This window comes from Aquarana catesbeiana, linkage group LG07 (assembly GCF_042186555.1).
Source record: "Aquarana catesbeiana isolate 2022-GZ linkage group LG07, ASM4218655v1, whole genome shotgun sequence".
Lineage (NCBI taxonomy): Eukaryota > Metazoa > Chordata > Amphibia > Anura > Ranidae > Aquarana > Aquarana catesbeiana.
Genome location: NC_133330.1, coordinates 202,941,196 through 202,955,406, shown reverse-complemented (window position 1 = coordinate 202,955,406; position 14,211 = coordinate 202,941,196).

The window sequence follows — 14,211 nt, the reverse complement described above, 5'->3', positions numbered from 1 at the left end:
TTGTTATTATCTGATAATATATAACTGAACAAGAATTTCCTTATTTCACTTATATATTCTAAGGCTATATGAATCAGAAGTAATAAGAAATATAACTGGAATGTAACATGATCCCACACAGTGTGTGACTATCAGAATGCAGTTACATTCAGTTATAAATACAGGTTTTTTATAGAGAACCATCTCTTAGTATAATAAATGAAGAGATATCAGGAATTAGGATGTCAGTCCATTGAATCTTCTTGGTCCATGGATGATGTGGCATAACGGCCTCTTTTGTGAGAATGATGATTCCCATTTTGTTCTGAAATTTTCTGAGTGCTGCCTGAAGGTGAAGATGATGCCATTCTTCTGCGTGTGGGAGAGTTGCTGCTTGTGGGTTCTGTCAGATTTAATTTTAAAAGGGTTTGTTGTAGTTCATCTGCTGATCTGCTTCTGTAAATTGTACCTTGGTAGTTAAATCTGACTGAAAAGGGGAAGCCCCATTGATACATAATGTTGTGGCGTTGCAGTTCCATTAATTGGGGTTTCATGGATCGTCTTTCAGTAATAGTAAGTTGGGATAGGTCAGCAAAAATTTGATAATTGTGTCCTTGAAAATTAAGTTCCTTTTTTTCTCTTGCAGCAATTAGTATTTGTTCTTTCGTTCTGTAATAATGAAATTTTGTGATTATATCACGTGGGGGTCCATCTTTCTTTTTGGCTGTAAGGGCTCTGTGTACTCTGTCCAGTTCTAAACGTTCAATAGGAATATCTGGCTTTAGTTCTTGTAAAAGAGCAGTAATAGTAGATTGCAGGTCTGTCACAGTTTCAGGTATTCCCCTTATGCGCAAGTTTGAACGTCTGGCTCTATTTTCGTAATCTTCGAGCTTAGTTTGAAGTATTAAATTTTCTTCTTTTAATTGTTCCAATTCTGTTATATTTACTTGGGTTGTAATTTCAATTTCATCCATTTTTATTTCTAGGGCTGCGGTGCGGTTTCCCAGCTCTCTTATTTCTTTGGTTAGGCTTTTTGTTATTTGGTCTGAGGTTTGTTTTAAAGCCTTATGAAGCATCTTTTCAAATTGTAATAATATTACTGGGGATGCTGAGGAGGCTTGTGGAGAAGTTTGTGAGAGGATTTGTTCTGTATCTGACTCAAATGGAGAGTCTTGCTGTGACATTTTCTGTCTGTGAGAGCGCCCTGATGCTGTATCTTGTGAGGTGACTGGAGCTGCTTTAGTTGCAGTGAGTGCCTGTGAGCTCTTTGTGAGGTGATTTTTATTTCTGCCACGGTTTCCTCCCAGTACCATATTTCCTGCCCAAACTTTCACAGTTTGTTCCCTAGGGCAAAAAGGTTCAAATGGATATGTTTTGAGCCTGCAGGCTCCGCTTTGTCCTTCTCTTCTCTCCTCAGCGGTGCGGAGCTCTAACAATGCATGTCTGCTCCGCTAGGCTCCGCCCATCTCCCCTCCACTGAGAAGGTGTTTCAGTCTTTAACTAAAAAAGTTCATTAGAAAGTCCATTCTAAAGTTCTTTAGAAACAAGTCCAGGCTTGTAATATATCAAAGGCCTTGCTCTCCACAGCTCTTTCGATCTTCCGTCATTCTTTCCATCATGTAACCACTTTTCTCTGGTCTTCCTATGGATCAAATCGGAGACAGCCTGTGGAGTGGAAAACAAAGTGGATTATCTGTTCCTTCTAATAATACATAAACAGTAGATCCAGGCCCTATAGCTAAAATCTCTCCTCTAAATGGCTTCTTGCCTGGATATCTGACTAACACTTTGTCCCCTGCCTGTACCCATTTCAACATCAATAGGGAGGAGAGGAAATATACTGATATTTCCCAGAAGATCACTGCTGTTTATTTTGGAAGGTTTGCTGTTATGTAGCCTCACTTTCCACTCTTGCTGGGAAGTATCCACTAACCAGTCAGAGTCCCAGCCACTGTCTTGAAGCTCATCTGTCAATGCAAATGTAACTTCAATCCTTCCCGCCAGATTCTCTCTCATTCCTAGATAGGCTTCAGCTTTAGATACGTCACTCTTGGTTTCTATGTCATGGGAAGCAGTTACATGGTATCTGTTAAGCCCTGTTCTTTCAGGAACCTTACATAAATATTGAACTCTGCACTCCAGCTGTGGAATCTGTGCCCCAGACCCTACCATCCTCTCATATGGTGTGCTTTTGGCTATTGGCCTAGAATTTAACAACATGACTGCCTGTGTGAGGACCCGATCCCACCCCCTTAGTGTATGTGTGGGTGTAAGTTTGCGTATCTGGTCCTTCAATAGCCCGTTGTATCTTTCAATCAAACCAGCTGCCTGTGGATGGTATGGGATGTGGCACAACCAGTACACTCCAGAATCTTTGGCCCACTGCTGTACTGTTGATCCGGTGAAGTGTGAGCCGTTATCACTTTGCACTTGTTTGGGCCAACCATAAGCAACGGCAAGTTTCTGGAGCAGTTGAAGCATTGCGGCTTGATCTGCACGTTTGCAAGGATGAACAAGCAAAAGTCCTGAATAGGTGTCCACTGCAGTGCAACAATATCTCAGTCCATTGTTTCCCCGGGGCAGGGGACCGATGAAGTCAATCTGCCAGATCTCTGCAGGCCTCTCACCCCTTTTAATCGACCCAGTGGAGTACTTTTGCAATGGCCATTGTCGCACTTCTCCACACATTGTACAGTTCCCTATTACAGTCTTTATCATGTCCATGGATATAGGTAATCCTCTCTGCTGTGCCCATTCTAATCCTCTCTGCTGTGCCCATTCATATGTTTCTTTCTGCCCCAAATGTCCAGATTGCTTGCGGGTCCAGTTGGCCAAGTTCATCAAGACAGGATCAATTGGCACAACTGCCTTCACTTTGGTGATTTCATCTGCAACTCTGTTATAGTTCTCAAAGTCTGGGACTAGGGGCTCATGTGCATCAACATGCCCCACTTTTATGGTGCGGGAGTGAGCTTCCTTCCAGATGTAGTCCCAGACTTCCTTGCCTCCCCACACCATCTTTCCATGAATCCTTTAAAAACCGCCCAGCTGTCGGTGTAGATAGTGACATGGGAAGAAAGATCCTCCTGAAGAGTCATCACCACAGCTTTCAACTCTGCATACTGACTGGACCCTCCAATTCCGGTCTCCTGCAGGACTGTGTCTGTACTTGGGTTGTAGGCTGCTGCTGTCCATTTACGTCCAGATGAGGTGACTATGGCTGAACCATCAGTGAACCATGCTGACTCCTTCATGTCTTCTGATAGAGACTCAAAGGGAGCCTCTTGAATGAGGGATGACTGCAGCACAGGAATTTTTTCTTCTGGCCGGGTGCTGGTAAAAGTGACAAGCCCAGCCAACTGTTTTGAAATGTCTTTAACATCCCCAGCTGCAATACCCCCTCTTTCTTGAAGGTACCACTTTCATTTCATCAGTGTCTGGTTCTGGGCTACAGCTGCCCTAGTGGTCAGTCCATTATCTCTCACCCATCCTGCTATTGGCAATGCAGTATGGATGGTGACTGTGTCCTTTCCTGTAATGGTCTCTACATGTTGAAGTGCTGTATAGGCCCCAAACAGGTACTTCTCTAGGGGCGTGTATCTCTTCTGTGCCCCTGTCAGTTGTTTGGACCAAAATACAATGGGTATTGCTCTCAGTCCTTTCTTTTCTTTTGGCTGCCACAGACTACAAGATATGGTACCATTCTGCTCCACTACATCCAGCTGAAATGGTACTCCTTGTCTCACAGGTCCTAATCCCTGATGCTACAAAATAGCTTCTTTAGCAGCCAGGAATAGAGTCCGCTGCTCTGAACCCCATGAGAACTCAGTCTTTTTTCTGGTGACATTATATATAGGCCTCAGAATCAGTCCAAGATGTGGGATGAACGATCTCCAGAACCCCACAACTCCAATGAACTTCTGTGCCTCCTCTTTGGTGGTAGGGGGCGACAGAGCCTGGATAGTTTGCACAACTGTCTCTGGAATTTTCCTCTGCGGCCCAGTCCACATCATTCCCAAGAATTTCACTTCTGTGGCAGGTCCTTGGACTTTGTCTCTGTTGATAGCCCACTCTCTGTTCTCCAAGTGCTCTATCAGCAGGTGCAGTGCTTCAGTTACATCTTCTGTTGTCCCAGAGATCATGATGTCATCAATGTAGTGAAACACAGTGACTTTCAAATTCAGGGTACTTAAATCTCGGGCGATCAGTCCATGACAAATCGTTGGAGAATGAACGTAGTCTTCAGGAAGCAAGGTGAAAGTGTACTGGCGGCCGTCCTACACTATAGCAAACTGGTCTTGACACTCTGGGTCTATCAAAATTGAAAAGAAAGCATTAGCCAGGTCTATCACAGCATGATATTGTCCTGCATCTTTAGCAATTTTCTCAACAATTGAGATCATATCTGGTACAGCTGACTTCAATGGAGGTGCCACTTTGTTTAGACCTCTGTAATCCACAGTCATTCTATATGTCCCATCAGGTTGCTTTACTGAGAACACCGGAGACGAGAAAGGAGACTTACAGCAGGTCTAAGGATCCCTACTCTCAACAGTTCTTGAATAGTCTCCCCAATTTCTTTGTGGCCTCCAGGAAGTCTGTACTGCTTGAGACAGACTGGCTTCTCTGGTGGAGGAATGTAGACAGGGGTCCATTTCGCATGACCTCTGACCACAGCCTTCACCGCCCTAACCAGATACGCTTTATCAGGATACCCGAATGTGAATGTACCTCTTTCAGTCTGAATTGACTGACCTTGAAGTATATCCATCCCAAGAATATTTTCGGGTAACTCTGAAACCAAAACATTTGTCATAAATCCTGATCCCTTGCCAATAGCCAATTTCACCCGTATCCTAACTGCTGGTGTGGTTTGCCCTCCCAAATTTTCTACATAAATCAATTCTCCTTTGTGATGGAAAGGAATAACTTGCAAAAGTGTAACTTCAGCTCCGCTATCAACTAAAGCCATTACATGTGTAGGAGAAGATGACTTCCCCCACCATACAGTGACAGGTGCATATGGGCGTCGGTCTCCTGCTGTCACTGCCCTCACGGCTATTACAGGAGACTCACCTTCCCTTCATAAAGGATAAGGAACCTCCCAATCCCCTTTTCTGATTCTCTCTAACTCCTCCCCAGGATAAAAGGGATTTGGGCTCATGTTCAGTTTTGGGAATTGGTTTGGGGCTAACAGGAGGGGTCTGTTCTGTTTCCTCTAAGTCTAGGCTGATGTTATCTTCACTAGTAGTAGTGTTTCTAACCCTGACAGTTTTCCCTACTAAATGTTTCCACCTGTTCAGCATTTCTGCAGTAGAAATGCCATCTATCTCATCTTTAGGTACTCCTGCCTTTAATAGGTCCACCCACATTTGTTCCCTAGAAATAACTAGCCTGGTTTTCTCTTCACCTCCTGTCTTCTCTACCCCATTCCCTTTCTTCTTTGTTCTTTTCTGCTTACATTCTTCCTGTCTGGCCTTGACCTTATCTACTGCCCTGACAGGTTTTGTTTTAGTCTCCTCTAGCTCCCCCAACTGGCTTAAAAGGGTTGTGGCTTCATGAATCTTGCTGTTTAATCCCAGACCTCCCATAAAGGACAATAATGGAGCCCTGAGATTAAATGGTGCAGACTTCATCAGCTTAGAGCGCAGAGCAGACGTAAAGGGTTCCATATCTGGACCCATACATTCTGGAAATGTATTTAATCCGGTTATACAACCCATCTCACGTAACCTGGAAATACCCTCTCCTATTGATCTCCAGGTGTAGGTATTTTCCAGGTCAGTAGGACTAGCGTATACTCGGACTATTCCATCTCTCACGTGGTCTAACAGTGAAAAATTCACGCTAAACTCTCGGGCTTTTCGCATTGCTTGACGCAATTGTGGATCATGGGTTAACACTCCCATAGTCACTGCTTCCTTACCTGACAAAACAACACTGTCCGCCCCTTCATCCCATAAGCGTAGGAGCCAGGTCAATAGGGGCTCCCCAGACCTTTGTTTGTATTGTTTTGCCAGCTCATGGAGTTTAGTTTGTGTAAACTCCCATACTTCTTCAAATTCAACATCTCTGGGGTTGTGATAATGCACCTCCCCATCTGCCATATCCTCTCTATCATGTTGCCGTTTCCTATGCTTAGTAATGAGAGGTCTGGCATACTTTTTCTTTCGTACTAGCAGATCATCATGCGAAATATCAAACTCTATCTCCTCATCCTCACTATCATTTGAGGAGAGCACATCCTCACAATCCCAATTTTGGGATGTGACAATGGCACATACCCTGGCTTTACTAACAGGTTTACGGCCCTTCCTTTTCCTTAAGGCATTCATTGATTTGGTCATGAGGGCTGCACACCGCTCTTGCAGATCATCAGCCCGACTAGCAGTTGAACGTACACACTCTGAAGCAACTGCTAGCTGGTCTTTTAATACCTTAACTTCTGCCTCTGCCTTCTCCCTTCTCTGTGATTCGGTGTAAATAGCATTAAGGAAATACCAGCCCACTGTGGACACTGTCCTCTTCTCTTTTTTACTTAAATCCAAACCCTTAAGGCTAAAATCTACAAAATGATCTGAGACTTTATCACCCCAAGTCAGCTTCAAGGGAGAAGCATACTTCACAAATTCTTTAGCAAGAGGCTCCCACTCATTGTCTCTGGCCCAGATAGGTAAGCTGCACACTTCCTTCTGGCCACCAGAACCCTCTGCAGCCTTGCTTTTCCCAAACAGCTTATGCAGCATTTTACCTAGCAAAAGCTACACAACACACTACAGAAAAACAGGTCTGCTTCAGTTGAACTATAGCACAGACCACGGCACGAGCCCCAAAATGTTTTGCTTGCATCTATCTAGCAAGGTTACTCTGTGGTATAAGCAAGGAAGCTGAGATTTCTGCAGTGTGTAAATTATGTTTTTACTATACAAAGATGCTGTACATACAAAACTATTACAATATTAGGAATACAATACAAGACTGACAGATCTCTATAACAAGCAAAATGCCTATCAAATGAACAGCCTATAGTCTATATCAGTACAAATACACTTAAAAGTTACTTATCTTCTGTTACTGTATGTTCATGTTCTCCATTGGCAACAATGCTTCTTGGACACCAGGCAGTGTTCTTGTATCATGAGTGGTGGCTTCTGATCTTCAAAGCTTGATGGTGTGTGTGTGTGCCTACTCACCCCCTTTTATGTGCCAGGCTGTTTGCCATAGCTACCAAACAACAGAAAACATGACTGTTTACTGTAGCTGTAGAAACAATGGATTGTTGAAAACTGCATCTACGTACCCATTGTCTAATCAGGCCAACACCTGGCAGTAATCTAACAGTCATTCTTTTAGTTTGAGAGCTGAAAAGACCTCAAACAACTAAATCTCTTTCTTGTGTACTGTATCAATAGAGACAATAGCCCGTTGAAAACTGTAACAATACAATACAACAATATTTACCCCCATTGTATAAAACAGCATTTGTTTGAGAAATCTACTCAAGACAAAAACTGACAATATCTCTATGACCAACCACTATTGTGTAATGTTATGTCACATGTATCATAAGTCTGATTAATAAAAAAAATCATATTGTAACAAACGCAACACAATAGCTGAGCCCATTCGACTGAATCAAACACTTTGTGTAAATCAAGGGACAGAAGCATTCCTTTTTGCTTAGGGCCATTGTTCTAATTAGACTGTAAAATAGAAATAATATCTATGGCTCTCCTAGTTTGGTCAGGCCCCTGCCTACCGGGAATGAACCCCACCTGGTCCTTGTGGATGTATCTGCTAATGAAGGAGGAGAGACGGTTGGCTAAGATTTTTGTTAAGATCTTTAGATCATTATTTATTAGGGAAATGGGCCTATAGTTTTCAACTTCCTCTGGGTTTTTGTTTGGTTTGGGAATTACTGTTATGTAGGCAGTGGTGACTTGGGGGTCCAGGGGGGAGCCTGAGGTTTTTGAATTAAAAAATGTTGCTATGTATGGGGCTAAGGTGTCTGCAAATGCTTTATAATAGGGGGTTGATAGGCCGTCCAGACCTGGGGCCGATCCCTTCTTAATGTTTTTGATGACATCTTTAATTTCATCTACTGAAATGGATTCTTCCATTATGTTTGTGTGTTCTGCAGAGAGGGTCGGTATGGGTAAGTCCCGTATAAAGTCATTGATCAGGGGGCCTCTGTCTGAGGGGGTGGAGGAGTATAGTGCGGAATAGAAGTCATGGAAGGCTGCTAATATTTTGTTGGGATTGGCTGTGGGCATCTAGCCTGGTCTCCTAATCCATGTTGGGTGAAGTTGAGTGATTCTGGGGTAAGCCTAGCGGCCAGCATGGATCCAATTTTGTCCTTCTGTGTATAAAATTGAACTCCGCTCCAACGGATATGCTTCTCCGCTTTGGCTGTTGGAGCTAGATTGAGCTCTAGTCTTGCTGCATCTAGTCTGTCAAGAAGGATTTTAGAGGGGTTTTTCTTATGTTTAACTTTTAGGTTAGAAAAAGTTTTCTCTAGTTTGAGTATGTCCATCCATCTTTCTTTTTTTATTCGGGTTGCCATCTGAATTAGACTGCCTCTGATGGTGACTTTGTGTGCCGCCCAGAGAATTTCGGGGGATATTTAATTCTGGTAATTTAGTGTGAAGTATTACTTGAGGGCGTTTTCTATCTCTGTGGTGAAAACAGGGTTACTGAGAAGTGATTCGTTTAGGCGCCAGTGTGACAATGGAGTCCTGGTGCTTGTATTCTGTAGGGAGAGTAATACCAGCGAGTGGTCCGACCATGCAGTGTCAATGATAGATGCTTTATATGCTGACATGATAATTGAGGGGGAGACCAAGATATGGTTGATTCTAGCGTAGAATTGGTGTAGATAGGAATAGTGGGAAAAATCCCTTTTCGAGGGGTTCAATTCCCTCCATATATCGACAAGGCCTTGTGAATTAAGAAGTCTTGCTATGCTTAGGCTTGTCTTGGTGGGTAGTGTCAATTGGTTCGCTGGGGGTTTTGATTTGTCTAGCCCTTGATTAGGCTAGGTTCGAGTCACCTCCACAGATGTCCGAGCCTTCAAGTAGTGGGTTCAAGGTCTTGAAGAGGTTTTGAAAAAATTTGGATTGGCCCTTATTCGGTGTGTAATAGGATACTAGTGAATATAACTTGCCTTCTACTGTGCCCTTCACCAGGACAAATCGGCCCTCTGGATCCTTATATTCTGAGATAGGGGAGAAGTTACAGTGCTTAGATATCAATATTGCAACCCCCTTGGTCTTATTGGCTGCATTGGCTAAGAAGAATATCGGGTAATATGCGTGGAGGAATTTGGGGTTGTACTGTGCCGGGAATTGTGTCTCCTGTAGCATAATGATATCTATTTTAAGGGATCGGTAGTTTTCAAAAGCCCTTCTTCTTTTGTTAGGGGAGTTTAGAGTTTAGTCCTTGGACATTATGAGAGGCAATTTTAAACCCTGTTGGTGGGGGATCAGCCATAGGAACAGAGGGGTGGAGTGCTGCCGTGTCTACCTTCACTTACCTCATGCCGACTTCTTCTTTTGGTGCTCTGGGTGCGTGTAGAATGGAGTTCTGGACGGGGCTTGAGAATCGTACGATCGCCCGACCTGTTGAGTGGCTTGAAAGAAAGAGAGAGTTAGGGAAGAGTGGAGAGGGGAAAAAGAACAAAAAAAACAATGTGTCTTCTATGAAGACCAAGCGGGTCTGACTTTGATTTAGTCAGCCAGACTCCTGCCCGTGGGCGTCTGCTGCCCCTGAAAGGGCGCAGACGACCCATCACTTAGAAACCAAAACTAGTCTCTGTGTGATAGGTGGAGGCGCAGGGAGGTCACCCCGGACCCCTATTTCAACATGGAACTTTATAGGTAAAGAAACACAGCAAAAAACAACTTGGGTTAATTTGAACCATCAAAGATAGATGTAGCAAATAGTATATATAAAAAAAAAGAAACCCGTAACAAGCAAAAAATCACCGTGCCAAGAAAGACTGGGGAATCATCTCAAGGGTTATCATTCGGGACATCTCCCCACCCTGATTTTGTGGGAGAGTGTAACTACTGGGGGGAGGCAGTAGGGGTCCCCTTCAGGAGGTCTCACTAGTCAGAGAGTTCGAATGGGGCCTGTGCTGCGAGTAAATAACAAGAGAGGGGGAATCAGTTCCTCAAAACCCCCTTTTGGCAAGTCTTGGGGGAGGGTGTGGCATCTATGGCCAACTGATGCCCCCTATGCGCCGTAAGCTAGCCTAGGTGATACGGCTGGAGAGAGATGGTTATTAGTCCTCTTTTGTCTCGTAGTGTGAAGAATGTCTTCTCTCCTCTCATAGCTGTGCCGCAGTCTTCTGGTGGGGTGCTAACTTGGGTATAAACATAGGGTGGCTGTCCAATATGGCAACAAAGGTTAGGGGCATTTAGCCCCTTCAACAGGGAGAATTGCCGTTCTGGGGAGATAAAAGACCCGTGTGGGCTAGGTTTTACTTGAGTGAGTCTTTCGTCTTAGGGTGGTCTGTCGTCCTTAGACTTCTTGCATCTTCCTGTGTCCCAAAGGGGGGAGACTGGACTTGTAGGGGTTGGACGCTTGGAGGAACTCGCTGTAGCCATTGCCAAGTCCATGGGCGCTTCCTGGGAAATCAATTTGAGGTGCAGAAGTAACTTTTCGCCCTTCGGAAGGTTGGAAAAGGAGTGTGATCTTCCCTGTATTGAGAATTTCACTGCAAAAGGAAATGCCCACCTATATTTGATGTCTTGTTGAGAGAGGGCTATGAGGAGAGGTTTTAGAGATCTTCTTTTCTGGATGGTCGTGGGGGAGAGGTCTGCAAAAATTTATATTTGCTGGCCTAGGCAAAGCACTTTAGGCTTGGAGCGTGACTGCCTCATAACCTCCTTCTTTACCGTATAATAGTGTGGCTTCACTATGATGTCCCTTGGGGACCCATCCTTCCTGGGAGGCCCCAGTGCCTTGTGAGCTCTGTCCAGCTCCAGGCGGTGGGAGGGTATGTTGGGTAACATGTCCTTGATTAGGCCCTGAACTGCTGAGGAGACTTCTGTGATGGATTCTGGCAGGCCCCTGATTCTAAATGTGTATCTCCTGGACCTATTCTCGAGGTCGTCGATCCTGGAGAGGGTTATGTCTAGTTGGTCCTGGAGTACTTGGATGCGTGACGCATTTTGGTTGGTTTTAGCGACCGTAATGTCCAGTTTATGTTCAATAGCCTCCATTCTTGAACCCAGGTTGGAAACAACGTTGGTCCGACTTGAGCTTAAGCGGCCATTACGGAGCTCTCGCGCATTGGCCATGTCTTATCTAATGTCACCAGTTACCCGGCCACCAAGCGGCAGAAGAGAGAAGTGCAGCAATTCCAGATTTAGGGTGAACTCTATTGGTCCCTAACAATGAGCCAAGGTAACTACACCTGGCAGGTAAATTTAGGAGCAACCCTGCCTAAACATCAGGGTGCTACATACATAGATATATGTATATCTATATATGGTAGTGAAGCCAAATCATTCTCGGTAAATTTGTCATCCCTGAATACCATGAATCAGCTGGGGGTATAAATATAGGTTATATGAGTAGGTAGCTCAGCCATATCATAAAGGTATGGCGAAAAAAGAAAAGGGGAAAAAGGGAATGAGGGGAAAAAATATTATAGGAAACAAAGTCCAATATAGCCTCTCATCCCTTATTCTCAAGGTGGCTGGTATAAAAAGCACTGTTTCACCTTAGTTAAATAAATGTCACTGGTGTCTGTGCCGATCCTGGCTGCAGATTAAATCCCTCTACCCAAGTGAGAGCTGGGACATCCACTCAGGTTGTCCCGTCTGCCTCCCCCATATTTATGGGACAGAGAAAATGTCTGTTTGGGGCAAGGCTTCTCCCCATGCCGGCCGTGCTATGTGTTATGCCCCGTACACACTCGCGGACTTTGTTCGGACATTCCGACAACAAAATCCTAGGATTTTTTCCGACGGATGTTGGCTCAAACTTGTTTTGCCTACACACGGTCGCACAAAGTTGTCGGAATTTCCGATCGACAACCACGCGGTCACGTACACCACGTACGACGAGACTAGAAAAGGCCGGTTCAGAACCAAGCGCGGCACCCTTTGGGCTCCTTTTGCTAATCTCGTGTTAGTAAAAGTTTGGTGAGAGACGATTCGCGCTTTTTCAGACTCGTGGCTTTCAGATCGTTTTCTGCCGTTCAGTTTGTACTTGTGGATTTGTATCTGCTCTTCAGTGCGTGCAAGCAAGTTCTGCGTGACTTTAAGTAGTCATTGTATTCTTGTTCGTTCGTTACTGGTTTTCAGGTCGCTCTTCAGAGGCCTTGCTGTTCTTCAGTGCGTTCTGTTACTTCGTTCTGAGCAGCCGACCGTTTTCTAGCCATGTATCATATGCGTACTCCTCGTAGAGTTCGTGCTGTGCGGGGGCTTGGTGTTGGGGTCCTGACCTTGACACAAGTCCAGTCCATGAATAGGGTGGGGAGGAGTTCATGGACCAAGAATTGGTTGCTTCAGCGTGACCAGTTCTGTCATATGCCTTTGCTCCTTGAGATCTGTGAGAATAATCCTGATGATTTCAGGAACTTTCTCAGGATGACGGACCCCGTGTTTCACCGTTTGTTGGCTTCGCTGACCCCCTATATTAGCAGGCAGGATACCTGCATGAGGCAAGCCATCACTCCGGAGCAGAGGTTGGTCGCTACCTTGCTAGATTTGGCCACAGGGAGAAGTCTGCAGGACTTGAAGTTCTCGACAGGCATCTCCCCCCAGGCTCTGGGTATCATCATCCCAGAGACCTGTTCTGTCATCATCCAGGTCCTGCAGAAGGAGTATATGAAGGTAAGATTTTTATCCTTTTATATCACATTTTATTGTATTGAGTGTTTGATAATATATTGTATTTCTTTCCTCATTCCTTAATCACCATGATTGTAATATGCTGTGAATGTCCCCTTTGTCCTCATGCATGCTGGATTTTTATGTAATTATTTTTTTATGTCCTTCATACATATTTGCCCTTCAATAACCTCTCCAGCATGGTGTCTCCTGCCCCTATATTCACCTCATGTAGTCACTTAACATTGTATTTTATCTGCTCCATAGTAGTGCTTTACCCCAAACACCCCCTAAAATGTTTGGAAATGTTATTTTTGATTTAAATTCAGGCAGAGTGCCAGAGGCTTTTTTTTGTGGTGTCCCCAAATTTTTTGTAACCCTCCCTCCCCAACTGCTAAGTCAGCTGATCCCAATTCTCTATCCTCAATCATCTATCTGCTGACTTTGCCAAACCCATACACACTATACCCACCTCTTTAGTGCTCAGATTTATGGATGAATTCCCCAAAGCATGTAGTGCAAGGGCCTGCCTGTATACTTTCCAATGGTACTGTTTAAAGTTTTTGTATCCTATTTTTATCTTGATAGGTAATAGCAGAATGTTCAAATGTGCTCAAATGTGTACAGTGTGTATTTATATCTTTGTATTATGACACTTCTTACCTGTCCAGTGGTCTGCCAATAGTGTAACTAAGGAGGGGCTGTTCCAAGTAATACCCTGTATTTAGGCATTCATCTCTAAATGAAGTGAAGAGGGTTACCTGTCCAAGAGTTCCCCCCCCCTATAATGTTAGAAATGGCCCATGATAGGGGGGAGGGGGAATATGATAGGTGTACCTTATACTTTGTTGTTGTTAAATTTCGCTTAGTAAATGCTATCTGGAGGTTGCCCCAGAATGTTTGTGTATAATCTGCTTGCCATGTATCTGTGAAAAAATAGTAATGTTTATTGTTTTTTCCTCAACAGTTTCCTTCCACGCCACAGGAATGGCAGACTGTGGCCTCCCACTTTGCCCAGCGGTGGGACTTTCCTAACTGCGGAGGGGCAATTGATGGGAAACACGTCCACATCGTCCCACCACCCAACTCGGGGTCGTACTATTATAATTACAAGGGGTTTAATAGTATAGTGATGTTGGCGGTGGTGTCGGCTAATTACGAGTTCTTGTATGTGGACGTGGGGAAGAATGGCCGGATGTCCGATGGTGGAGTGATCGCCCAGACAGAGTTCTACAGGCGTCTCCAGAATGGCAGCTTGGACTTGCCACCTCCAGAGGACAATGTTGAAGGTCTCCCATTTGTGTTCGTTGCTGATGAAGCGTTTGCGCTGGGGGACCACCTGATGCGGCCATTCCCGATGAGGACCCTCACCCCGGAACAGAGGGTTTTT